Source organism: Anabrus simplex, chromosome 1 (genome assembly GCF_040414725.1).
Source record: "Anabrus simplex isolate iqAnaSimp1 chromosome 1, ASM4041472v1, whole genome shotgun sequence".
Taxonomy (NCBI): domain Eukaryota; kingdom Metazoa; phylum Arthropoda; class Insecta; order Orthoptera; family Tettigoniidae; genus Anabrus; species Anabrus simplex.
Window position 1 is genome coordinate 1,740,182,881 of NC_090265.1, and position 27,813 is coordinate 1,740,210,693.

Consider the following 27,813-nt stretch of genomic DNA (forward strand, 5'->3'; position numbering starts at 1 on the left):
CTTTATTATAAATCTTTCTCCTCTGTAGAATACAAGATCAATTGCCTATTTTCACATCATGCAAATGCTGGGGCTGTAAGGCCAAGGCCACTTCCATCCCACTCCTAGCCATTTCCTATCCTATCGTGGCCAGAAAACCTATCGGTGCAACGTAAAGCAACTTGTAAAAAGAAAGAAATCTATAATTACATCAGGGAAAAATATAGCTAATGGGATTATAGTGAGGAAACTGCCATCTCTTTTGCAACTTTCTAGTTCGACATGGACAGATTCCTTAAAATAGGATCACTAAAATCTAGCCTCTTAAAAACTTGTTCATCGTCGCCATAAGACCTATCTGTGTCGGTGCGACATAAAGAAAAAAAAAACTTGTTCACAGAATTCAACATGAAAAGATAGACATTTCGTTCTGAAACTTCTTAACAATTTCTTTCTTGTTCTTCTGCTGCAGTAGAAGAGCTTCTACTCTACTTCCTTAAAAGGTAGGCTACTAGATTTCTTTTTTTTTTTTTTTTTTTTTTTTGCGACGGTTACTAGATTTCCATAGAAAGAACTAACGTAGGTACTAAAAAATGTCCACACCGGGCGAGTTGGCCATGTGGTTAGGGCCGTGCGGCTGTGAGCTTGGATCCGGGAGATAGTGGGTTCGAACCCCAATGTCGGCAGCCCCGAAGATGGTTTTCTGTGGTTTCCCATTTTCACACCAGACAAACACTGGGGCTGTGCCTTAATTAAGACCACGGCCGCTTCCTTCCCACTCCTAGGCCTTTCCTATCCCATCGTCGCCTACCTGTGTCGATGCGGCATAAAGCAAATTGCAAAAAAAATAAAAAATAAAAAAAAATAAATGCCGATGAAGTACTAGATCTAGTACTAAAGTTGGCATCCCTGACTGTAACTGCACTGCTTGTTTTCCTCAGTATTATTCACTTGATTTGACATGGAATTATTTTAACAGGACTATCTTCCATGTTATTAATATATTTCTTGATATTTCTTGATAATTTAATCAAATGTACGTGATCTTACGACCTGATAAGCATCTGTGAACTGTATTTGGTGAAATGAAACCTATGAACCTTTGTCACGTGAGACGGATGAGGAGTTTCATTGGCTCCTGTGGACTTGGCGGTTCTTGCTTGCCATCACCCCGAAGGACTTGGCGGTTATTGCTTGAAATTGCAAATTTCTACATGTATTTATAACATGAGTAATATGAGTAATAAAATATAACCAAATAATTCTCCATTGCGCACATAATCGCGTATACAGCTTCAAAATGTCTGAAATTGGACTTGGCGGCTTTTGCATATTATGTCCTCATATCTACTTTATGATTCATGTTGTCAAAATAAATAAATAAACAAATACGAAATGATTTGACCATGTTAGTTGTATAATTTTTGTGCCATTGGCAACAGTGTAGTCGCTCGGGATCCTGAATGTTTATAATATGGCACCGGCTCACCAAGTCACCATCAAAGAGGATAGATTAGAAGTCACCATTCTCTTCTCTCTTTTTGGTGTGTCGTGCAGCTGCTGATGCTGACTTGACTTGTGAAAAAAAAAACGCATTTGTGTTTCATTGATTAAATCTATTCACAGTGGGGCATTTTGCTGTGACATGCTACAGCCGCTGAGAGCTTGAGGTAAAATGCTGAGATTTGACTTGACTTTATGAGCCTTAAGAAGAGAATTGTAAGATTCAGAAAAGAACGAAACAAAAATGTTTATTTGTTTATTGTTTTTAATTAAATCAATATGCCTTATGAAATAAATAGTCGTGTACGGGCCAGTGATAGTATTTAGTTTATTTGTGGCGAGTTGCTGTTACTATCTATGTTTTGTATTTTGTACCGGTGTTAAACTGATACATTTTTCAAGGAAGAGAAAAATACCGTATTAATCCACGAAGTGTAGAAATATGGAGAGATGACGCGAATTTGCGGAAACCATAGTCTTTCTGATTCAAGAAACGGTAACGTTTCGTTTATCGCGGGAAATCAGCCCCAGGGGCCCTCAATTAGTGGGAGCATTGTTTTTCCCACGAGGTTATCGGAAGTTGTGGAGTAAAACATGTCCTTCGCTTTTTGAGCGCGATTAATGAGTCTTTAGTGCTCCTTGAGCTTGGATTGGAGCCAGGTCAACATTACTTTTATAGCATGATAAGGATGTAATCGCGTTTTATGTAGAAGATCCAGGGCCTCTTTTCTGATTTTGTAACACTCATTATCGAACCAAATCTTAGCAGTTCTTGGTGGTTTCCGTATTTGTGACTCCCTGATGATGTTCAGTGCTGTATTTAGCACTGTATTCAATAGGGCTTCCTCAATAATTTGTGATATGTTCCCCAGCTCATCCTTTCTCCTCTCAGAAGTTTCCAAGGAAACTTTTCTTGTAGTGATCAATTCCTTTTTGTTTGTAGTAGCTGTTTTGACTCAAGAGCAAGGATGAAAGTATATGATTTTCCACCTGTTCAATACAAATTCAAATGTGATATAAATTGAAATGTCACATTTTATTCAAAAATATTAGGGACTGGTTTTGGCATATTTATGCCATCATTAGCCTAAAGTTAGATAAACAAGGACACAAGTAAATTACATACATGTCAATACACAAATAAACTTTCTAACAGACTGGTAATTCATAATAGCGTTGATATGTACAAAATTTTGAATGTATAAAAACTCTCATATTTACATCTTATAAAATTCATGATAAAGGTAAAAATTGATCTGTTTACAGTTCTGTGATTTCTAATAATAATAATGCTATTTTTTTTACGTCCCACTGACTACTTTTACGGTCTTCGGAGACGCCGAGGTGCCGGAATTTAGTCCCGCAGGAGTTCTTTTACGTGCCAGTAAATCTACCGACACGAGGCTGTCGTATTTGAGTACCTTCAAATACCACCGGACTGAGCCAGGATCGAACCTGCCAAGTTGGGGTTAGAAGGCCAGCGCCTTAACCGTCTGAGCCACTCAGCCCGGCTGTGATATCTATCACCTGGTGATGTTTTTTTCTACAATTGTGTGTAAAATAACAAACGACGTCTTTTAAAAATACTTCTGTCTGAACAGTTTATACAACTAATAAAATTTGGGGTATTTACATTCCTATAGTATTAAGACTTTTTAGACGTTCTATCATGTGATAATACACCATGTATATAAAATTAGTAACAGTGTCCAGTACGTTATATTATAAAAGAGAACAGCTATTCGTTATTTAATGTTTGTTAAAAATAGTTCCTCATTGGAATATAGGCGATGACCCAAGTTAAATTGGTTGGCTTTGAAATTTAGCGGTAGCCTAGTTGTCAGGTTGTAAGATGGATTTTAGTTTCCAAATCTCAGAAATAAAAAGAACATGTGAGTGGCTGAGGCCGTAGTTTGACGTATATGAGTTTACAAGACACTATGTCATCCGGTGCTCAAATGCAATTGTAGAGGGATCTTGATTCAAAACGGACTTCATGCGCCACATAACCAGCAGAAAGCTAAAGAGGAACTAACGCGGGATACTAGCGAGCAATGTTAAAAATGTTAGGACAACTTTGTAAATTCAATTGTATTGAATAGGTTGATTCTAATAAATTTTGGTAATATCTTAAATTGATTCAATACGGATGTCGGAACATCAGATGTGTGGAGAAAAAGGTAGGATAGCTGATAATTTATAAGATGGTGATTAAACCCAAAGTTATTTATGACCGCAATCTCGATCAATTTATCGGATACACTGAGGCAGAATTAGAGAAAACAGGAAGTAGTGACAAACTCGCTAATAGACTTCTCTGCTTCTGTTGTGAATTACTTATTTCGTTTAAGCAAAGTGTAAGAAATACGTTGTAGAAAGTAAGTTATACAACTGCTCTTGGTCTATTTTTTTACCTCACATCTGTTTGGTGTCTTGTGAAATTGCTAGTTTTAATTAATTTTTATAGGTTTTTGTACTGGAACGTGTTGCAATGAACGGGTGAGACAGCTCAGTAAAGAGAACTATAGCGGCTTTTCTCGGAAGTATCTCGAGGACGAGTCTAGTGTGCTGTATTTCCCGGATGAAAATCTTACGGAGCCGGCTTCTGTTTCTTCTCTTCTGCCAATAATTACACCACCATCATCATCTTCTTCCAAAAGTGTAACACCTAAAAAAAAAGTGAGGCTCAGAAGAGAAAACCACCAACTCCAAGAAAATTCTCCCCAAAGAAGAGGTCTCGACCCACCTGCAGCTACTGTGGAGAGCTAGGAATCGGGACCAAACGGTGAAAGGGCATATAATATGCCCAAAACGCAGGCTTCAGCATGAATAACCGATACATCTGTCTTATGCTGGCTGTGATTAATGATCTTTAAGATATGTGATAAGTTTTGTCAAGTGCAGTAGTGTTGCAATTAGTTGTTTTCAGTGACCTTCTGCAAGTCATAAAACCTCAGAGACTTAGCACCAATAGATAGATCTCCACGAAAAAATTAGGCCATAAATAATATCTGTTGGTAATTTTTGTTAAAAAAATTGTCAGAATACCTGTGAACATGAAAATGTAAACGCCAGCGTAACTTCCAAATAGTTTAGTAGTTACTTGTGTCACAAAGTAACCAAATTTTTAAACAGCTCTACTGAAAAGTTATGAATTCTTATGTAGTAACTTTACATGCTAATTTAAGGCCTTAATTTCTCTTGGAGTCATTCAATTCTATTATATGATATTAGTTACATATTATGAAACATGACAGTACCTTTAACTCAATACCCGACATGTGGTCCCTTTTCATTTGCACACAAACATTTACAGGGTGACTGAAGAGTGCAGTGTTAGAGGGAGAGAGAAGTCTGCTTTTTCTTAACTGTTCAGTCATGAATAATCATTTCTCCTTATCTAAACACAGTGTTATCACGGCAAATATGGTTTCTTTCTGTTCTCTCTCTATCCACTTGGGCTTCTTGGCTGACTGGTCAGTATAGTGGCCTTCGGTTCAAGGGCCTTGTGTTAGATTTCTGGCCGGTCAAAGGATTTTAACTGCATTAGGTTAATTCGTGTAGCTTGTTGGTTGTGTGTTCATGTTCTTCTTAGTACATGTCTTCATTTACATACAACACAACATACTACAAACCACTACAAAAACATTAATTTCCTGTTAGCCGACATTCACTTATTCAAAACATCAAGAAATATTACTCAAGACAAGTGAATCACTACTGCAAACATAGAGAATTTTAACAATTATAACTTTTTAAGATTATGAACTCATTCTAGATAATACATTAGATATAGACCACACATCCGGTTATGTGGACGAATCCGATCTACGGAATGTCACTGTAATATTTGTCCCAAATGGAAGATAATAATGGCTTTTACTCAAATAAAGTGTAAAATCTGCGGTAGATTAAGAAATACCGTTGTTACTAGGGAAATATGTATACTTACTTACAGGCTGTAGACAGGACTCCCTTATGTTGTATTCCGCTGCTTATGCCGTCTTTTGTTTCTTTCTTGAGGTCCTGGGCTATCGCCGACGAATGGGAATGCTTTGTCTGTGAATTCTCATTATCTTTGTCCATATGACTAGCGCGAGCAGTTCAAACAGCAAAATTCACTATGTGGTCAAAAGTATCCAGACACCCCCAAAAACATACGTTTTACATCTTAGGTGCATTGTGCTGCCTCCTATTGCCAGGTGCTCCATATCAGCGACCTCAGTAGTCATTAGACATCGTGAGAGAGCAGAATGGGTCGCTCCGCGGAACTCACGGACTTCGAACGTGGTCAGGTGATTGCGTGTCACTTGTGTTAGAAGTCTGTACGCGAGATTTCCACACTCCTAAACATCCCTAGGTCCACTGTTTCTGATGTGATAGTGAAGTGGAAACGCGAAGGGACACGTATAGTACGAAAGCGTACAAGCTGACCTCATCTGTTGACTGACAGAGACCGCCGACAGTTGAAGAGAGTCGTCAAGTGTAATAGGCAGGTATCTGTCCAGACCATTACACAGGAATTCCAAACTGCATCCAGATCCACTCCAAGTACTATGACAGTTCGGCGGGAGGTGAGAAAACTTAGATTTCATGGTCGAGCGGCTGCCCATAAGCCACACATCACGCAGGTCAATGCCAAACGATACCACGCTTGGTGTAAGGAGCATAAACATCGGACGATTTTAGGAGTAGCCTGACCTACAAATTATCTCAATTTATTTAAGATTTCCTTAGTACACATTATCACTACCAAGTAAACACAACGATAACTTTTTGTGATCAACATTTCACCGTTTTTTAACTTCATATGCTTTATATGTTTTATTCTTTTGCAACGTAAGTTAATTTTCGTTCTTCATAACTTAATCTAAATGTTGTTCCGGTTAGTCACCACTTATCAACCTTACTTCAATTTGTGTTATCCATTTTACAGACTAATATCAGACTGTTCAACTTCAATAATGCTTATGTATATCAGCACAGGTTCGAACACAAAAACTAAGCCAGCAGTATATAGATACCATCTGAACCACATCAAAGGACAACAAAAAGCATTGAAACAGAAAGACTTCCAGCTCAAGACTGTTTTTAACTATCAACACTTCACATTTTTAAAACTTTGTACAATTAGGGGCGAGGTCACGTGCCGAGCGAGTCAACAACGATTGGATCCCCCGAGAGGGACAGGGGAAGTAGCCCGAAGACATGGAGGCATGAGAAAAAGGGGAAACTCTTCCAGGGTAGGAAATATCCGCTTCCCCTGGAGCCATAGTTAACCCTCCATTGGTCGCGTCTCATTTCTTAACGCCGCTGGTCGCGGGTGAGTGGAGCGCTCACCAGTAATGTAATATGATCTTTGAGGCCTTTCTTGTTATTATTTTTGGTGTTATTGTTTTATACTTGTTTGTGTATGTATGTTCAGTCATCAGCCCTAAGGCTGGTTGGATCCTCAACAGCTCCACCATCAGCTGTCATAGACTGCTAGGCATCACTGAAGAGGCGTACTAGGGAAATAGGAGTGAGGTAGTTTCCCGTTGCTTTCCTCACTGAGCCAGAAGTTGCTATTACATATCAGTCTACCCCCTGCGGGTCGGTGATGTACATTTAGAATACACCCGCGGTATCCCCTGCCTAATCTCATGTTTTAATCCGTATTGAAATCTGTTGATATACAATAATAAAGTTTTATTATGAATCCACCTGTTCAATACATTATAATGTTGTCACATTTAAAATAACTTCATTAGTTAAAAAGTTATATATGGGACATGTTTCGCTCCTTTATAGAGCAGCATCAGCCAAATCTGAATCTCGAATAATTGTTATTTACGTAAATAATGACTTAAGAACTATTAGAACATTTTTGACGAACTTAAAACTTATTCTATTAGAATATCATAAAATATAAAATCTTTGTATACATGGCTTAATTACATGTGCTTAATAGGAAATTACATTCAAATTATGGAAGAGAGAGTACTAAAATATAAAATAAAATAAAAATATATATATCATGTCCAAAATCTTAGAAAGATGTGAAAATCAATCTTAGGAGCTAAATTTGAGGATTTTCTTGGCAATGAGATCTGGTAAAAAAGGTTATAACCTCGGAAAACTCCAAACCGACAAACAGCAATTGGAGGGACATTCAACAAGATAAACCAACCAGCAGCTTTCAATACAAACGTTGATTTACGTCCCTTTCAATCATCCTTATCAAATCCATTAGTTCAACGAACGGTCATTGACATCTATAAGAACATATCTTTTCAACAGCATTCGCCGAGGTCATATGACAGCAAGCATTTAAATTTCTTGAAGACCAACATTTATCCTGTTACAAGTTCAATCATCAAATTGACGATAAATTTGAATCTTTATAGACTCTTATCCACAAGGGATAAATAACTTTTTTACCGGATCTCATTGCCAAGAAAATCCTCAAATTTAGCTCCTAAGATTGATTTTCACGTCTTTCTAAGATTTTGGACATGATATATATATTTTTATTTTATTTTATATTTTAGTACTCTCTCTTCCATAATTTTAATGTATTTTCCTATTAAGCACATGTAATTAAGCCATGTAGGCTATACAAAGATTTTATATTTTATGATATTCTAATAGAATAAGTTTTAAGTTTGTCAAAAATGTTCTAATAGTTCTTAAGTTATTATTTACGTAAATAACAATTATTCGAGATTCAGATTTGGCTGATGCTGCTCTATAAAGGAGCGAAACATGTCCCATATATAACTTTTTAACTAATGAAGTTATTTTAAATGTGACAACATTATAATGTATTGAACAGGTGGATTCATAATAAAACTTTATTATTGTATATCCCCTGCTTGTCGTAAGAGGCAACTAACAGGGGCCCAAGGGGCTCTCAACTTGGGAGTGTGGATTGGGGACCACGGGGCCCTTAGCTGAGTCTTGGCATTGCTTCCACTTACTTGTGTCAGGCTCCTCACTTTTGTCTATCCTATCCGATCTCCCTTGGTCAACTGTTGTTCTTTTCTGACCCCGACGGTATTAGAGCATTCGAGGCCTAGGGAGTCTTTCATTTTCACGCCCTTTGTGGCCCTTGCCTTTCATCGTCCGTTACTTCATTTTTCGAAGTGACAGATCCCTTCTTTCTTCTTTTTTCTCTCTCTTTACCCCTGTGGGTGGGGGACGCAGACGAAAAATACACCCACGGTATCCCCTGCCTGTCGTGAGAGGGTACTGAAAGGGGCGACCAAGGGAAGATTGAATTAGAACCATGAAACTACTTATGATTCGTATCATCACATGTGGAACACCATGGGTTGCCTGTACTTGCGAGTAGTACCACTGTATTAGGTATGAAATAGGTTTGTGATTAGTAGCAGCAAGAGGGGGTTCTCCTGTGGGTTTCCAGTACCCGTACGTCGTACCCATGTGAGGAACACCGCGGGTCTGGGCGTTGCCTGTGAGTTGTACCACTATATGAGCGACACCGTGGGTCTGCGTTGCCTGTGATTAGTACACCTAGGTGAGGAATCTCATCAGTTTGCGTTGGCTATGAGTGGCACCATTGTGTGAGAAACACCATAGGTCTGCGTTACCTGTACGAAGTACAATACTTGTGAGTAGTACCATCTTGTGTGGAACACCGTGAGTCTTCGCTACTTTTGATTAGTACCCCGACATGACAAATACCATGGTTCTACTTTACTCACGACGTGTACCATTCTGTGTGGCCTTAGACGTGGATTTTTCACCCCTTTAGACATCAAGCATCATTGTGCTTTATAAGTGGTCCCTTGGTCAGTAATACTATTATTTACGATCTTTTTTTTTAGTCTGATCCACTGTTCTTTGTTTTTTTGTTGGGTTCATGTCCATCCAATCATTCTTCATGACATTTTAATTTTATTTTGGTCAGTGGATGAATTTGCCCTTTTTGTTATTTCATTTCGTACCATTAGGGGCCAATGACCTCGATGTTAGGCCCCTTTAAACAACAATCATCATCATCATCATCATCATCACATATGTCTCCCAAGCCCACTGAAGTGCATGCACCAAGCGACCCTATGAGCAACATTTTCACACCATTTATAGCAGGGACTGGCTGCATAATGAATGGCATTACTAGCATCGTTCATACCTCGGTCACTTTCATATTGTCAAAGCCAAGGGTAAGACAGAGACAGATCAATTAAAGTAACAAAATTGCTCTAGCCTATACCAGTAGACATAGTGCACTGTAAACACTAGGTCCCGCCAGCAAAGGCAGGATACTTGTTTGTCTGTCTGTTAGGTCATCAGCCCAGAGGCTGGTTGGATCCTCAAATAGCACCACCAAAGGTTATGTGGTTATAAGGAAACTACAAAAACTAATGGCAGCACCAAAATGAGGCATACTAGGCAAGATGAGGAGTGAGGTAGTTTGCCATTGCTTTCCTCACTGGGTCAGAAAGTGCTATTGCAGCACGACTAACCCTATGAGCAACACCTTTCATAACACTCAGATGCACTAGTCGTGCTCTGAATGTCATTCATTACTCAGCACCACCCATACCCCAGCAGCTTCCATATTGTCACAGCCATGGATGAGACTGGAACTTCAGTGGAAGCTACACTTTACTCTGCTCTGTGCCAAGAGATGGATAGAAAAGTACTGTATCCATCAAGAAATGGCAGCAGGCAAATACTTGTTTATTCTTTAATTATTTTTTGTTTTTGTTGATAGGTTATGTTAAGTACTATATTCATTGAAACAGAATACACATAATTATTGCAAACACCATGGTAAAGTACTTAATGCTACACATGTCATTTTTAAATACATTTTTCTTACTATTCTACATGTGAAATATACACTGAGCAGCACGAAAAACGGAACACTTCAATTTCTTTCAAAAACTGAAATTTATTCTAAATTTATGACACTTTTATGACACTAATCCACTATCTTATGATAAGAATATTGTGGTACGGTCTCATCTAAGTGTCTAACAATGAAAAGAAAAGACGATTATAAACAAATTGAACAAATTAAGCGAGAGATGCACATTTCAAGGAAATTTTGAGTAAGCTCATAAATTGCAAGTTATAAATCTTATTCCGTATTGACGGTTATCACTTTACAAATGAAAGTATTTATAAAATCCTCCTTATCAATACAAATCAAGTCATCTATTAGATGAAACAAAGTCTATACATGTTTCAGCCTAATCTCAAGGCCATCTTCAGTAGCAGAAACAATAATTACATAATACACAAACAAATTAAAAATCGTGATGAAGTGAAATGACAGTGATCATGATTAGTGAATTAGAAACACATTGAGGTACAAAGTCCTCTCGTCTGATAGGTCGTTCTTGAATTGTCAAATAAAACTTGCTGACTGTTAAAATGAAACCACTGCGCTAAGCAGTGTAGTGAGACCATCAATACCATAGATTAAAACGTGTGTAACATCTGTAATGATAAAAAGGAATTATGAGTGGATTTCTTTTAACATTTACAGGAAGCCCACTCACACAATAAACACAATCCACCAGACTTCTCTACACCCAGGGACACAGAAGAAGACAGCTTACAATAGTATGATTTTCAGAGCTCTTTAATGTTCCTTTATCCCGTAAGAATTTTAGAAAGGAAATCAACACCATTTATGCAATAGCCGAAGGTAATGGTTTCAGTAAAACTTTCGTGAACAAAATTCTCAATAAATTTAAAGGTAAACCCAAGACCACCTTAGAAAAAGAATCTTCCCCTTAAGAGAAATTCACCGTATTTACCTTTAATAATAATAATAATAATAATAATAACAACATATATCCTATTTCAAACATCTTTAAAAAACACAAGTTAAAAGTAGCTTTCAAGACCGTTCACACCAATGCAAACACGTTTTTTAATTCTCATACTGTCAACAACAGCAAAAAATTTTCAAACTCTGGGATATACAAATTAAAATGCCAATCATGTTTTTCAATGTATATTGGGCAAACAGGCCACAGCTTCAATGTAAGATACTCCGAACACCTCAATGCCGTAAAGTACAACCACTACTCAGCCATGTGCGAACATTGTAGAGAAAAAAATCATAAATATACAACAATTGACCAAGACTTAAAGATCCTGCATTACGAACAGAAAGGTCCCTTACTTAATATACTAGAGAATATTTAGATATCGACCAATATAACAATCCCATGTACAACCTGAATGAAATCAATGAAAAGAAAAATATATTATTGGAAACCTTTGCCCTGCACATCTGTGAACAATTCAATAATAAAAACGAGTTTCACTACCGACATTCTAGAACAAGACCCGCCCTTCCATCAACACCCTCCTCCCATGATTCACATCGTCCTCCCCCCCCCCCTCTCCATTCCCGCTCCCTACCACATCGGCACAGATACACAGTAAGCCACACACAAGCTTAGTTGTCAATGTGACTTGAGGCTGACAAGGTCATCTCCACTGTTGTTTATAAGTTTCATTTCCGTATTGATAGATATTACTTTACAAAAAACAATATGTATATGAGTTTCCACCTTATCAATACAAATTTATTTTACATTAAGCAGGTAAATATAGTCAAGACTAGTTTCGACCCCTAGGGGGTCATCCTCAGTTGACAAGCGTTAAAAATGTATTGTTTACAAAAACATCACATGTAGTGGTAAAAGCTTAAATTAATTTGAACCGATCATTAATGTTGGTATGTCTGGTACATGATTGACTAGTGTGCATCATCCATGAAGACACATATTTTTTATGCTACTACCATCCAATTTTTTAGGTTATACAATGTGGAATATACATGCATTTATGCAACTCAACAGTGGCAAGTTTAACAATGTACAAGTTGGCAATCAAGAGTAACAGGCTTTACAAACTGATTTTAGCATCTAAGATATATGCCAGTAAGGTGTTACATTGATATTCTAGTCAAAAGTGTTCAAACCAATGTCCTAATCAATAGCCAATGTGTAATTTATGAACCAACTTTAAATGTACATTGTTAAACTTGCCACTGTTGAGTTGCATAAATGCATGTATATTCCACATTGTATAACCTAAAAAATTGGATGGTAGTAGCATAAAAAATATGTGTCTTCATGGATGATGCACACTAGTCAATCATGTACCAGACATACCAACATTAATGATCGGTTCAAATTAATTTAAGCTTTTACCACTACATGTGATGTTTTTGTAAACAATACATTTTTAACGCTTGTCAACTGAGGATGACCCCCTAGGGGTCGAAACTAGTCTTGACTATATTTACCTGCTTAATGTAAAATAAATTTGTATTGATAAGGTGGAAACTCATATACATATTGTTTTTTGTAAAGGTCATCTCCATTCGAGACGACAACTTTTATTTACGAGTAAGTATTATTTTTTAACTTGTTTTTCATCCACTCATAATTCCTTTTTCTCATTATAGATGTTACACACGTTTTAATCTATGGTATTGATGGTCTCACTACACTGCTTAGCACAGTGGTTTCATTTTTAACAGTCAGCAAGTTTTATTTGACAATTCAAGAACGACCTATCAGACGAGAGGACTTTGTACCTCAATATGTTTTTAATTTACTAATCATGATCACTGTCATTTCACTTCATCACGATTTTTAATTTGTTTGTCTATTATGTAATTATTGTTTCTGCTACTGAAGATGGCCTTGAGATTAGGCTGAAACATGTATAGACTTTGTTTCATCTAATAGATGACTCGATTTGTATTGATAAGGAGGATTTTCTAAATATTTTCATTTGTAAAGCTCATAAAGGTAATGCACTCTGTTTTAATTTTACACACTTCACACTTTCACTTCACAGACCTTGGAGACTATCTCGGGGACCTCTGTTCACATCTTCAAAAGCGTGTATTGCCACCTCTTGCAGCAATGACGGCATTCAGCCTTTCAGACATGCTTCTGATTAATACGGTAATGTTCTGTTGAGGAATCATCTCACATTCTTCCAGGAGGGCGTTCCTTAGGTCCTGTAGGGTCTCTGGATAGTGCTGACGGACTCTTCTCCCCAGCTGGTCCCAAACATGTTCAATGGGATTCAAATCGGGGCTTCGAGCAGGCCAAACCATAACATGAATCCCTGTTTCATCCAAGAACTGTTGCACAATTCTCGCAACATGTGGGTGTGCATTGTCGTGCATTAGTGTAAAATCATCACCAATAAATGGATCGAAAGGCACAACATGCTCCAGAAGGATTTCCTCCACATACTGATGTGCAGTAAGGCTCCCATGCTCCACGAAGACTAAATCCGTCCTTGCAGCTGTATTGATTCCTGCCCACACCATCACAGAACCACCGTGAAAAGGCGTCCTGGATGAAAATGTGCAAGGGGAATACCTTTCCCCTGGCCTTCTCCAGACCCTCTCACTTCCGTCAGGTGATCGGAGGCCAAATCGCGACTCGTCGGTGAACAACACTTGATCCCATTGTTGTACTGTCCAGCCGAGATGTTCCCTTGCGAAACGTAGTCGAGCTGTGCAATGCTCTCTGGCGAGTTCCGGTCCTGTAGCAGGTCTTCTGGACTGAAGATTGGCTTCTTCCAGTCTTCTTCGAACGGTTCTCTCACTAACATTAACCCCTCGAACTTGGTGGAGTCGATTTCGTGCTTCAATAATGGTGGTGTGACGGTTGCGGAGAACTTGAAGTTACAAGTCATTAATCTCTTGAAGTTGTAAGAAGCGGTCATCTTTTTCCGATGTTGCTCTTCTTGGGTCTGATCCTGGTCTCCATGCAAAGCCTCCAGTTTCCCTGTATCTTCGTACGGTTCTGGAAATTGTACTCAACACTTCTGCAACGTAATGCATGCTGCGACCATCCTCCGCCAAAGCAACAGCTTTCGCAGCTTGTTCAGGGGTTAACCGAATGTTTACTCCAGAAAGCTGATTAAGAGAACCACAGAAAGATCCTACAAACACGTGTGATTGAAAGGGGAACAATTAAAGGTACAACAATAAGCGCTACAAGAGCGGGAAAAGATTATTGGCTCACATCCAGAGATGTGTTTTCCAGGTTGCACGGGGAAAAAACAATTGAGGCTAGTGCAATAAACAATCAACACTTCATTATTTACTTACAAAGCAATGCCAATAGCATACCCCGTCTAAAAACAATGGTTGAAGTGCTTCACTTCGATTAAATAGATAATTACACATCATTTATTGGGTGTTGCATTTTTTGTGCCGCTCAGTGTATGTTTACATATTTTACAGCAAATAAATAGGAATCTAACATTGCACAATGAATAACTACAAATTACAATAAAAATTATTGTTGTGAAATGCATAATTAACATTCCAATAATTATCAAGGTAACATTATTATGTCACTGATAAATGTTTTTTTTTTCGACCATGCATGCTGTGTTGTGGACTCGGGGTACATTTAGTCACTGTCTTCCATGCCTATCTCAACACTCCCAGAGCACCTCTGACAAATACTGACAGTGTTTTGACCACATATTGGGAGCTGACATTTACTGCATCTTTTCATTGTTTTTCGATTCTTCTTCGGGCAGTAGGCACATTTCACCCTAGCTTGGTCTAGTTGTGGCAGAGTTGTCAGCTCTTCTTGTGGTAGCCCAAGGTTTTGTTGCATTCTCATTCGAAGATCTGAATGAATGCCACTAGTAGAAGCTCTCCTTGCCGGGTGATTCTTGGTCGGATCTAAAGCCAATGTTTTCAAGAACTTTCTTTGCGTCATCTCTTCATTCGTGTTGCTTCGGAAAGTGATCTGGGCATTGATTCTCCCTATATCCAGTAATGTGAAAAATATACGAAGAGGCCATCGATAGCACACCCTTGCCAAGGTGTACAGAGTTTTATGCTTGTCTACTACGTCCACCCCTCCTTTGGTAAGGTTGTAAAACGTAATGACTGTAGGCTTCCTCAAGTCGCCAGAAGATTCATCGATCTCATCAGAATCGTGCATACTTGATATTAGTATCACGTTCCTGTATTCTCGTGGCATGTAGGATACTAATAAAGCATCCTCACCGAACGCAAACAGACTAGAGTTCACTTCCCTTTGCCTAGTGTTCACAATTTCTGGTGGGATTGCAGTCTTGTTCTTTCTGATAGTAGCGACATGTCATTTCTCACCAGCTCATTCACTAGCTCCACTGAAGAGAACCAGTTGTCCATTGTTATATTACGCCCAGTGTTTTTTATTGGTTCTGTCAATCTTTTCACAGTGGCACTTGGTCTGTTATCGCTAACAAACGGCCCATCCGGTTGAACTCCAGGGTAGACCTCCATATTTGAGGTGTAAAATATTCGTGAATCCACCATGGTGAAAATCTTGAGACCATACTTTGCTGGCTTCTTTGCCATGTACTGCCTGAAACTGCACCGCCCTCGAAAAGACTTAAGCATCTCATCAACTGTGACGTACTCTCCTATCGAATAGCAAACTTTACAGCGCTGTACAAAGCCTTCAAATATTTCTCGTATCGCTGCCAATTTATCGACGGATTTCCTTTTATTTCTCGTCTGAGCATTATCAAATCAGAGACATCTCAAAAGTAAGTAAAATCTCTGGTTTGACCTCACTAGTTACAAGTAACTATTCTCATTTTGGTTCCGTATTGAAGTTGACGAATGTCTCAAATATTATTACAATATTTATAAGTCCACCTGTTCAATACAATACAGTATTGTACAGTATTGTATTGAACAGGTGGACTTATAAATATTGTATTAATATTTGAGACATTGACATCACTAGACGAAATATTTCTGGAGCTGTCCTATCCGTCACCCACAAATCTTCAACATTTTGATGAGAGGACTTCATCACACCGGATAACTAAAGTAATCCTATAAGAGTCCTGATTTCAACAATGTTGGTATCCACAGCACCACTCTCCCGAGAATAATTAGCTCTCGTAATGCGTAAGCGAACATTCGTATGAAACACAATTTTCTCCAACACACTGTCTGGGAAGTAGAAAGCCCACGATTCACGTACTGTCTTCGCATTCTGTGCAGCACATGTGACACCTGGTAGATGAATCACAATGTTTCTTTTCTTCCTACTTTTGTTGGGGCGAGGGGGATGAATATTCCACAGAGTAATGTTGTCACGACCAACATATTGAGGAGCAGGCTCGACTGGCTGACCAAGAACGGCTTCGTTCCGAGAAACATCAGATGCGCTGTCGTGATTGCTGTTGGCAGGTTGCTCTGTATCTGAGTACTCAGAATCTTCATTATTGCCTTCAGCTAAGAGAACTGCTTCATCATCCAACTCCTCTAATAACCAATTACAAATCATGGAATCTTGATTCATGACTTGTAGTCTAATATGATAAGAATAATGTGGAAGTTGGAAAAAATGTAACGCCAATGGTTGCGGGTGAGCGACTCACTCACTTATAATGCACTGTGGTCATTAACAATGCCTGGCTGCTAATGAAAGTCGCGCCGCACCCTGCAGCATTGTTGGACTTGCTCAGAACATTCTAAAAGTCAGCTACTCGGTGATTAAGAAGCACAGTGCTACTTAGCTTCGCACGGCACATCTTTAAAAAGGAAGGTGAGCGCCACGCTCACCCCGCGACCAACGGAGGCTTAATAATCAGAGAATGACACTTTATTAAGGGAAGGAAGGCAAGCTGGAAATGAATACATAAACATATATACATATACAAGAATACAGTTAAATATAAAGTTACGCATAACATTAGAGCCTGGCTAGGCTGAATAAAATACAAGGAGCCGGGCCTTAAGTCAAACCATGGGAAGGAAATAGTCTCTTGAATGAGAAACCATGTTCAATCATAATTAAAGTATCTTGAGCACACCATATTTCCGTAGCAATAATCACGGGGCATATTTCAAAGCAAGCAACTTGCTCCGGCAGCAGGGAACATGTCCCAGAGTACAGGTCCAATAGTAACGCTCCGAAAAGTAGGCAACAAAAGTCATCAGATGCGAATACGACACGAGTGGTCGAAGATCATACGGACAGAATCTCCTAACAGTCCTTCCACAGAGCACAGTGGAACGAAGTAATCTTCCACATAACGAACGAGTTGCTGAGCACCAGAGCAGGGCCAACTCGAAAGAAGACAGGTTGGTGTAATTAATTGAAGTTCATAATAAGCAAGTAACATCGGCTCCAGGTGACGTGGTACACACCAGCCAGCTGCATCGGAGGGGCCTTCCCCGCGAACTTAGGCAAGATGGGTTCTCCAAAAGCTGGAACAATCAATACAGAGCTGACAGTATCTTTTGAACGTGTTGCCGTGCAAAGGAAGGACCGACGGGAAGGCATGGGGTCAGGCCACAGGAGGTGACTAGGCATCTAACATGGAGGTAACGAGCGAACAAGATAGTATACGAGATGTAGGGATGAAGGCATGAGGTGGAAGGAGCAAAACTGACACACAGACAATACATAATGCGCTCAAACATAGGCTAACTACTAAAATGTCAATATAACATTAGAAAACCCTCCTTAAGTATTTCGAAACAAGGCAAATGGGGGAATAATAAACCTCAGATCAAGCGAGCAACTATGCCGGTTTCACCTGGGAGAGGTGGACCCTAAAGATTCTCTGTCCGACCGGGTTCCTAAATTGCAGCGACACAGGAGTAAGAAACTCCAAAATAGTAGAGGGTCCCCAGAAACGGGGAGAAACTTTACCAGATGGAACAAAATATTTTACAAAAACCTTATCGCCGACGGCCAGGCTGGTAGGTCTACGTCCCTGATTGTAGCGTTGCTGCTTCCCCAAATGTGAAACTTTCAAATTTTGCATGGCACGTTTCCAAGTAGCCCTAATATCAAGAGGGTGAATAGTCTCTGGTAATAAGTCATTCATGCTCCTTAAGTTGGATAGGGGAGAATTAGGGACGAAGGTAAACAAGCGAAAAGGGCGACATTTTATGCACCTCATAGATAGCAGTGTTGAAAGCAAAGGCTAACCATGAGATAGATGTGTCCCACCTCGAAACATCCTGATGATGGAAGGCAATGAGAGTGGAACGTAAATTACGATTCACCTGCTCTGCATACGACGGCTGGGGGGTAGTACGTGGATGTTGTAACGTGCGAGATGGACAGGCCAAAGCAAAACTTCCGGAACAGGTTACATGTAAAAGCTTTTGAATTGTCAGACTAAAAACTGACAGGGCCCAAAGGTTGAAAAAAATGCTCTTCAAACATTTTATGGTGGCATCAGCAGTAGCCCACTTAGTCGGAAACAACCACGTAAAGCAAGAAAACAATCCACACAAACTAGGTTGAAACGGTTCCCCTCTCCTTGCGACTTGGGAAGAGGTCCGATGTAGTCGATAACGATACGCTCCATTTGCCGCGTCGCCTGAGTCGATGACAGTAGTCGTACCTTGGTACTAATCGCCGGCTTACTCATCCTGCAGATCTTACAGGCCTTCACAAGTTCTCGAATTTCTCCATCCATCCCTTTCCAAATAAAATACTCCCTAATTTTTTCCCTAGTTTTAAATACTCCTTGATGCCCAGCAAGAGGATACATACGTACATTATCATTATAGATTGTTATGCCTTTCAGCATTCAGTCTGCAAGCCTCTGTGAATTTACTAAACATCGCCACAATCCTCGATTCGCAACTAGTGTTGTGGCCTCATTTAGTACTATACCTCTTATCTGTAAATCGTTAGGAACAGAGTCTGTACTCCGCACGACCTTACTTCTAAATTGAAGTTTCACAAAACAAATGAGCATCGCCTTTTCTCTGTAGCCAGCACGCTATGCCCGCGAGAGCAGCTGATGTAATACGACCGCGGTAAAACGCCCTTGTAAAATAATGTAAATATCGTACTGAAGAAAACTAATGAATATGGATTGAAAACAAATTCACAAAAACTACGCTTACTAACATCTGACACTAAAGGAGAATTCATTATTAAGAATGAAAGGGAATGAGGAAATAACATATCATTCACCGCTAATGGCTGGCACAGGAAGGAGGTTATGGCATACAAAGGGAACACTCTACTGATCTCAGAGTCACTGGAGCCCTCCAACAATATGACAAACACACTAATTACTGAAGGAAAATGCAAAAGATCGTGAACTGTACCAAATAGCATACACGTTGAGCGAGATAGGTTAACCACATGGTGAATGTAAATATTAGAGTTGGCAACTAAGTTTCAAGATAGCGCTCTGCCAATATAAATCGATATGAATGGCAGCTTGGGATTGGTTGGATGTCTATGCTTCAGCGCATAACCATCAGACAGAGCCAAAATCTGCCAAAACGTCAATTTAGAAGTAGAGCCGTGCGGAGTATAACCATCATCGTCTTGGTCTACCTCTACTTCTCTTACCCTCCATAACAGAGTCCATTATTTTCCTAGGTAACCAATCCTCCTCCATTCGCCTCACATGACCCCACCACCAAAGCCGGTTTATGCGTACAGCTTCATCCATAGAGTTTATTCCTAAATTAGTCTTATCTCCTCATTCCGAGTACTCTCCTGCCATTGTTCCCACCTGTTTGTACCAGCAATCATTCTTGCTACTTTCATGTCTGTTACTTCTAACTTATGAATAAGATATCCTGAGTACACCCAGCTTTCGCTCCCGTAAAGCAAAGTTGGTCTGAAAACAGACCGATGTAAAGATAGTTTCGTCTGGGAGTGGACTTCCTTCTTACAGAATACTGTTGATCGCAACTGCGAGGTCACTGCATTAGCTTTACTGCACCTTGATTCAATCTCACTTACTGTATTACCACCCTGGGAGAACACACAACCTAAATACTTGAAATTATTGACCTGTTCTGGCATTGTATCACCAATCTGACTTTCAATTCTGTTGAATTTCTTTCCTACTGACATCAATTTAGTCTTGTAAGTGATAAAAATCATTGTTAATCCGTATTGAAGATACTATATGTAGGATGCCAGGGCGAAACGTGTCTCAAATGGAAATGGTAATAAATTCCTAAATGTTTAAAAATTATAATGTATTGAATAGGTGACTCAAACCCTTTAGCATCCTACATCAATTTAGTCTTCGAGAGGCTTTTCATACCATACTCATTGCACTTCTTTTCAAGTTTCAGGCTTTCGGCACAATCTGCCATTAACACCAAGTGGTCAGCATAGGCCAGACTACTTACTACGTTTCCACCTAACTGAATCCCTCCCTGCCATTTTATATCTTTCAGCAAATGATCCATGTAAACTACGAACAGCAAAGGTGAAATATTGCAGCCTTGTCTAACCCCTGTAAGTACCCTGAACCAAGAACTCATTCTACCATCAATTCTCACTGAAGCCTAATTGTCAACATAAATGCCTTTGATTGATTTTAATAATCTACCTTTAATTCCATAGTCCCCCAGTATAGCGAACATCTTTTCCCTCGGTAAGCAGCAAGAAGAGTTCCATTATAATATTTGAATATCATTGGAACCTGTAACCGATGCTACAGTGGTTACACAAAACAAAGCACTAAACACAGTAAAGGGGGGAAGGTAAGAACAACTACACAATATCAGAAACCACTACACATTCAGAGACACATTAGCTGAAATTACGCGGATCTCCGCCGACCAAAACATACATAAATGTCAGTAGGGCCAACTAGTGGGCAATAAACCAGGAAAGTGGAAACAGGCAGGACCTACCGAGGGCATGGACATGGCTTAGATTGCATATTCTGAAATAAATCAACCGTGGTCCTTAAATTTGAAAATGTTATTTACAAAAGGATTTTACAAATACATTCGGAACAAAATCCGCCAACTTGCAACTTACGAACTATATTCTCTGTGATACACATAACTTAGAGGTTCTTTGATAATATCTTCGTACAAGTTCAAAATTTCAAACCAAATGTACATCTAGTTACAAATCCAGTTGTACAAGGCAATTTACAGTGAAGTAAACGTACTCTCCAAAACTCTAGCTTGCATCAAGTGACACAACTAGCAGAGGCAAAACCCAAGGTAAATATATTAAACTACAATCTACATATTTAGTGAAACTAGAAAAGGGAATGCCTCGAAAACAAACAGGCAAGCCCAGCTGAAAAGCTAAGGCATCATAAATAATTAATTTGGCGAATCTAGGTTAGGCTAGGGCAGATTCCTATACGAAATGGCAACCGAACATTATGGAAATTTTAGGTGGAACGGAATTCAAGAGAGTTTACCCAAAGGTGGGCCATCCTGGTAGCGAGGCGTCGCACACGATGCAAAACTTCAGACAGACTAAGGCAGACCAGGCCAAGACAAGACAGACCGATTTCTCATTAATGCTGCCTCGCTCTCTATATATAGGAAACCCTGGCCTTGGAGTAGCCAATCAGAATGCACGAGTCCGCCTATGCTCACCTAGGTTCACCAGTCACAATTCCTACTCCCGTCGCGAACTTTAAATAACCTTCTCGAATACACATGCTCGCGAACCTTCCATTTCCAGAACAGTCAGAAAATATATTCTAGAAGACATAACCAACAAAATACAACACACCCTGCTCAAAAATTCATGTAACATTTCTGGATACTTCCAGTAAGTACAGAACTGAAATCTACTATTTACAAATACATATGTTACAAATATTACACTGTACATACAGGTTAGGTCGTTACAAATAAAACATATTACCACACTTTACAAATAAAGTCTTCAGTAAATGTTTTCCACTTCCACTACATTGTTCACCTGTGACAGAACCAAAACCGTGGGCACCACCACCTTCATCTTCTGATCGTGGCGAGAAGGACAACAAAGAACTCTATTTCTGAGAATATAAGAAGCGACCGGGTTCCCTTTCTTTAACTCCTGAATAACTGGTTCTAACTCAGAATCGGCAGCTTGAAGCTTAGCTATATCATAGTATATAAGAGGAGCATCGGACAAAATTGCCCCAGAAATCGACAACGATGTTATAGGATCTGGGCCTAATTCCTCTTCCTGTTCAGCGCTGGGATAAAACATACGACTCAGAGAATCGGCTACTACATTTTCTGTGCCCCGAATATGACAGACATCAAACTTGAAAGCTGAAATTCTAAATGCCCAACGAGCTAAACGACCAGTTCTAGGCCTACCCAAAACCCAGCTCAACGCCTGGTTGTCCGTCTCAAGCTCAAACTTGGCGTGTTCCAAATACATTCGAAATTCCTCGAGGGCAAATAGCACGGCGAGTTCCTCCAACTCATATATGGAGTATTTGGATTCAAGGAGAGAAAGGGTTCTGGATGCGTACGTGATGGGATGTCTCCCTAACTCGGAGTCCTGCATTGAAACAGCAGCGACTGCAGAGGAACATGCGTCAGTTTGAACCACAAACGTTTTCGAAAAGTCAGGCATGGCTAAGACGGGGGCATTAGAGATAGCTAGCTTAAGGTATTCGAAGGTTGCTTGCTGGGAGGGACCCCACTCAAATTTAACACCTTTCCGACGGAGAGCGTTCAGTGGGGCAGCATGCTTACCAAATCCGGGATAAACTTTCGGAATCATGCTGTCAAAATGAGCAACCCCTTTCACGTCCTTTGGAGTGGGAAACTTGCAAATAGCCTGAGTTCGGGACAAATGTACAGAAACACCTCCAGGAGAAACTATATGCCCAAAGGATGACATTTGGGGCTTTGCAAAAGAGACCTTTGAGAGCTTAACCGTGAGCCCAGCTTTACGGAGACGGGTCAATACCTCCTTGAGGTGTACAAGGTGCTCCTCAAAACTTTCCAAATAGACGACTAAATCATCCAAATAATGGTAGAGGTAATTGAACTTAAGATCCGAAAATATCTCATCCATTAGCCTCGTTAGCACTGCGGTGCCTGAAGAAATTCCAAAAGAGAGACGACAGAACTCGTGTAAATTCCAGTCGGTGGCGAATGCAGTTAAATCAAAAATCAAATCAAAATCTCTTTATTTGCAAATGAGGTGTCTACCTCGGTGGCAAATGGTTCACTAAAATACATTATTGTCAAGCACTAAATATTAAATTAACAAGAGAAGAAAATTTTTCCTATAATACAATATTATACAATTTACGCTAACAATGTTTTCTGTTAAACACACAGTTCATCCTTAATAAATTTATATTGTTTACAAAATTCTACTTATAATATCTCCTGTACTACTTACAAATATAATCAACTGATATACAGTATGTGGAATTACTTCAAATGATACTATACAACTGGTATAACATTAATATTTACATTGCATTTATTTATTTACTTTTTTTTTTTTTACCCGTTCTGGGTCCTAAGTAGCATAACAACCTGCTGCGTCTTAACCAGAGCCCCTTTTGCCACCACTTTTCAGAGTTCCTGAAGGGCCTTCACAGCTACCGTAGCGGTCCCAGGGCCCTCGAAGTCCCCACTGTACTTCACCCCTACAGGCAGTCCCCTACTTTGGCTGTCCAAACTCCTTAGACCAGGGGATGGAATTAATTTATTCACACACATTTTTTTATTTACAATAACCTGCACTGGTCGAATGCCCTCTAACACTTCATTTATTTTCTCTGTTGCTGTTTATTCTCTTCTTGAATATCTGTACAGATTTTGGAAAAGGATCAAACACTACCCCTGGTAAACTGTTCCACTCCTTCACACCCTTCCCAATGAATGAAAATTTACCCCAATCGCTTCTGCTAAAATTCCTTCTAATTTTATATTTGTGGTCAGTCCTGCCGATATAATTATTTTCCAACTGAAGCCTCTCACGGATATCTCCCCATGCTTCTTCTCCTGTATAGGCTCTATATAATCCTGTAAGTCTAGTTTTCTCCCTTCTCTTACTTAAAGTTTCCCACCCAAGTTCCTTTAACATTTCTGATACATTACTCTTTCTCCTGAAATCCCCTGTTACAAATCTTGCTGCTTTCCTCTGCACACTATCTATTTCTTTTATCAGGTATTCTTGGTGAGGATCCCAAACACTGTTTGCATATTCCAATAATGGACGAACCATACTCAAGTAACTTTTTTCTTTTATTTCTTTGTTGCATCCTTTAAGTAGCCTCATTATGACATGTAATGATCTGTATGCTTTCCCAACAATGTCATCAATATGACCCTTCCAGTGCAAATTACTTTCAAATCTCACACCTAAGTATTTGCACTTGCTATCTTTTGGGATAACTACCTCATCCAAAGTATATTCAAATTCAGTTTTAAAGCTCCTGTTTGTAAAAGTTGTAACAGTTGATTTGCCTCCATTAACCTTCATATTATTTTCTTCAACCCATTGTTGGATACTTTCAAGGTCCCTTTGTAATTCTGAACAATCCTCAATGTTGTTTATTTCTCTATAAACAATGACGTCATCTGCATACAATCTTATTTTTGATGTTATATTGTTCCCTAAATCATTTGCGTATATTAAGAAAAGTAACGGACCGATTATACTACCCTGTGCAATTCCCTTCCAAACTTTCTCTTCCTGAGATACATTATTCCCTACTTTGACTTTCTGAACCCTTGAATTTAGAAATGCTTTTATCCAACGTGTAACCCTTACGTCCAATCCTATTCCCTCCAATTTCTTTAATAATATTCCATGTTCCACTCTATCAAAGGCTTTGGAAAGATCTATGGCTATGCAATCTAACTGACCTCCTGAATCCAACTGATCTGCTATGTCCTGCTGAAATCCCACCAGTTGTGCCTCACAAGAAAATTTCTTTCTAAATCCATACTGGCTCCTCATGAACCAATTTTTATCATCACATATCCCTCTGATGTACTTTGATATTAAACTCTCCAGAATTTTACGAACTATACTGGTCAGGCTGATTGTTCTGTAGTTCTCTGGTTTCCTTTTATCACCCTTTCCTTTATAAATTGGTATTATTATAGATTCCTTCCATTCCTTTGGTATTTCACTATTATTTATGACATAGTCAAAGAGAAATTTTAAATAAGGCACTATGTACCACCCCATTGTCTTTAATACCTCCCCAGTAATTTTATCACTTCCTGCTGCTTTTCCTTGCTGAAGCAGTTGGATTTCTCTGAAAATATCTTCGTTTGTGAATGAGAAGCTTCTTGTTTCCCTCTGTCTCTCTCCCTCTCTATCTTCTGTTTCGGTTTCCAACTCTTGACAATCATCTACTGAATCTCTAAATTCCCTACTAAATAGGTTTGCTTTCTCAGTATCTGTTAAATAGTGTTCACCCCCTTCTCCCACCATTGTAGGAATTTGGATTCCTTTTCCTTTTTGATTCCTGATATATGAATACAGCTTTTTCCATTTCCCTTTGTGGTCATTACCCTCTTGAAGTATGCCATTCATATAATTCTCTTTTGCTTCCTTTTTCACTCTATTCAGTTCCCTCATTAGCTGTTTTCTAGTTTCTCTACTCTCCCTACCCTCTTTGATTTTCCTGTTTACTATTCTACATTTTCTTTTTAATTTTCTTATTTCCCTTATATAATAAACAGGGTCTGAGGTCATTTTACCCTTCTTAACAGGTACAAATCTCTTCTCTCCTTCCCAAATAATTCCTTTAAATTTAGCCCAAAGTGTATCCACGTTACTTCCTTCACTTATCCAACAACTGAATTGTGATTTAAGGTAAGTCCCAAATTCATCAACTTTAGTTTTTCTGTACAATTTCTTGTCTTGTGTAGCCCTCTTATTAAGCCTTTTTGGTACGAGTCCTACATCCATTATTACAGCCTTATGGTCTCCTATTCCTTCAATTACCTCAGTTTTATCAACAATTTCCCATGGTTTAACCAAGAATACATCTAGTAAGTTATTGAGACGAGTCGGTTCTTGTACTACTTGTGTAAATCCTCCCTCCCAAATTAACTTATTTGCCAGTTTCTGTTCATGGGCTTCACTTGCAGCTCCTTTCCATTCAACTTCAGGCAAATTTAGATCTCCCCCAATTATTACCATATCATTATTATTGTTTTTACAAGTATAATCTATTATTTTTTCAAAGATTTCCATGTCTCTTTCCTCTCTTCCAGGCCTGTATGTTCCTATAATTCCCACCTCCTTCATATTATCACAAACTAATTTTATCCCTAATATTTCATCCCTTTCATCGGTAAACCATTCATGTGAACAGTAAGTTTCCTTCACCAGAATAAACACCCCCCCCTCCCTTTTTATCTCCTCAGTCTCTACGATAGACTGTGTACCCTTCTGGAAATACTTCTCTATTACCCACCCCTTCTTTCAATCACGATTCCACTCCTATCACCACATCAGTCTCATAAGATTCCATCAATGTACCGAATTTTAATTGTTTATTTACTACACTTTGACAGTTTACCAAGAGCAATCTCAGACCCCCTTCCTCCCTAAAACTTGACTGTTGCAATTGGGTAACTTGAAATTCCTTACTATCCTGAGTTTCTTTTTCTAGTTGACTGAGCCAGCTTGAAGTACAGCTGGCTCTTTCTACTAGTTTTCCTGGTCAGTATTATAACTCAAGGGAGTTGCCTGTTTTACAGTACATATCTTAAGATTAATAAAATCTACAACAATATTTGCTATCTTTCGTTTACCTGAATTGTTTAGATGGAGGCCATGTTTTGTATAACAGTATCTCTCAAAACTGCTGCATTCAATAACCTGAGTATTCCGAAAATGTTTACAAATTTTAACAATATCTGTATTGACCTTGTCCACTTCAATGTTCACACACGAGTCTCTACTCAAATCATGCCTGTGGGGCACGTTCACTACAAAAACGTTAGTGTGGGTCAGCTTCCCTAGTGTATGTTTAAGTTGTGATCTTACATTCCTGGCGTCGTCGCGAGCTATGTCGTTCGTCCCACCGATGATAAGCACTGCATCGCCGCTCCCGAAGTTACTAGTTGCTGCTTCTACGTTTTCCACAGCACTGCTGATAGAAGCTCCTGGATATATTTCTCCGGTTGCTGCTATATTCTCGTCGTTAATCAATCCCGCAATTCCCCTTCCTTGGCTATCACCAAACACAGCTACCTTCGCTGATTTAAGCCTAACTGGGTCTTGAATCTGAATTCTAGGCCTAAATTTTAAACTCGGCACGGCAACGGATCGCGATGATTTGGTTTCACGCGCGCGATCACTTTCTTCCAGGATTAAATTATTTAGGGCAGAAAACCTATTTCTAATGTTTATTTCCGGAAATTCAGTTGTAGATTGCAAGATTCTTTGGCAAGGGGAATCTGATAATAAGCTTGATTTAGATCTAAAACCATAAAATAGCAGCCCTTCCTAAACAACGACAAGCATGAGTGTAAATCAGGGAGAGGAACCGACTGTAACACAATTTTCTTATTTATTACCCTATAGTCAAGAACCGGCCTGAACCCACCCTTTGGTTTAGGGA

At 39.2% G+C, this 27,813-nt stretch overlaps 1 protein-coding gene across 1 annotated transcript in view; it reads left to right on the forward strand.

Annotated features, from left to right (window-relative positions):
* Positions 1–1,452: 1,452 nt before the first annotated feature.
* The window catches only part of LOC136882451 (F-box/LRR-repeat protein 2), a 54,242-nt gene continuing 27,881 nt past the window's right edge, over positions 1,453–27,813 (forward strand). Inside the window, exon 1 of the mRNA XM_067155110.2 lies at positions 1,453–1,649. The gene's annotated coding sequence lies outside the window, so the exon portion shown is untranslated. The remainder of the gene's footprint in view (positions 1,650–27,813) is intronic.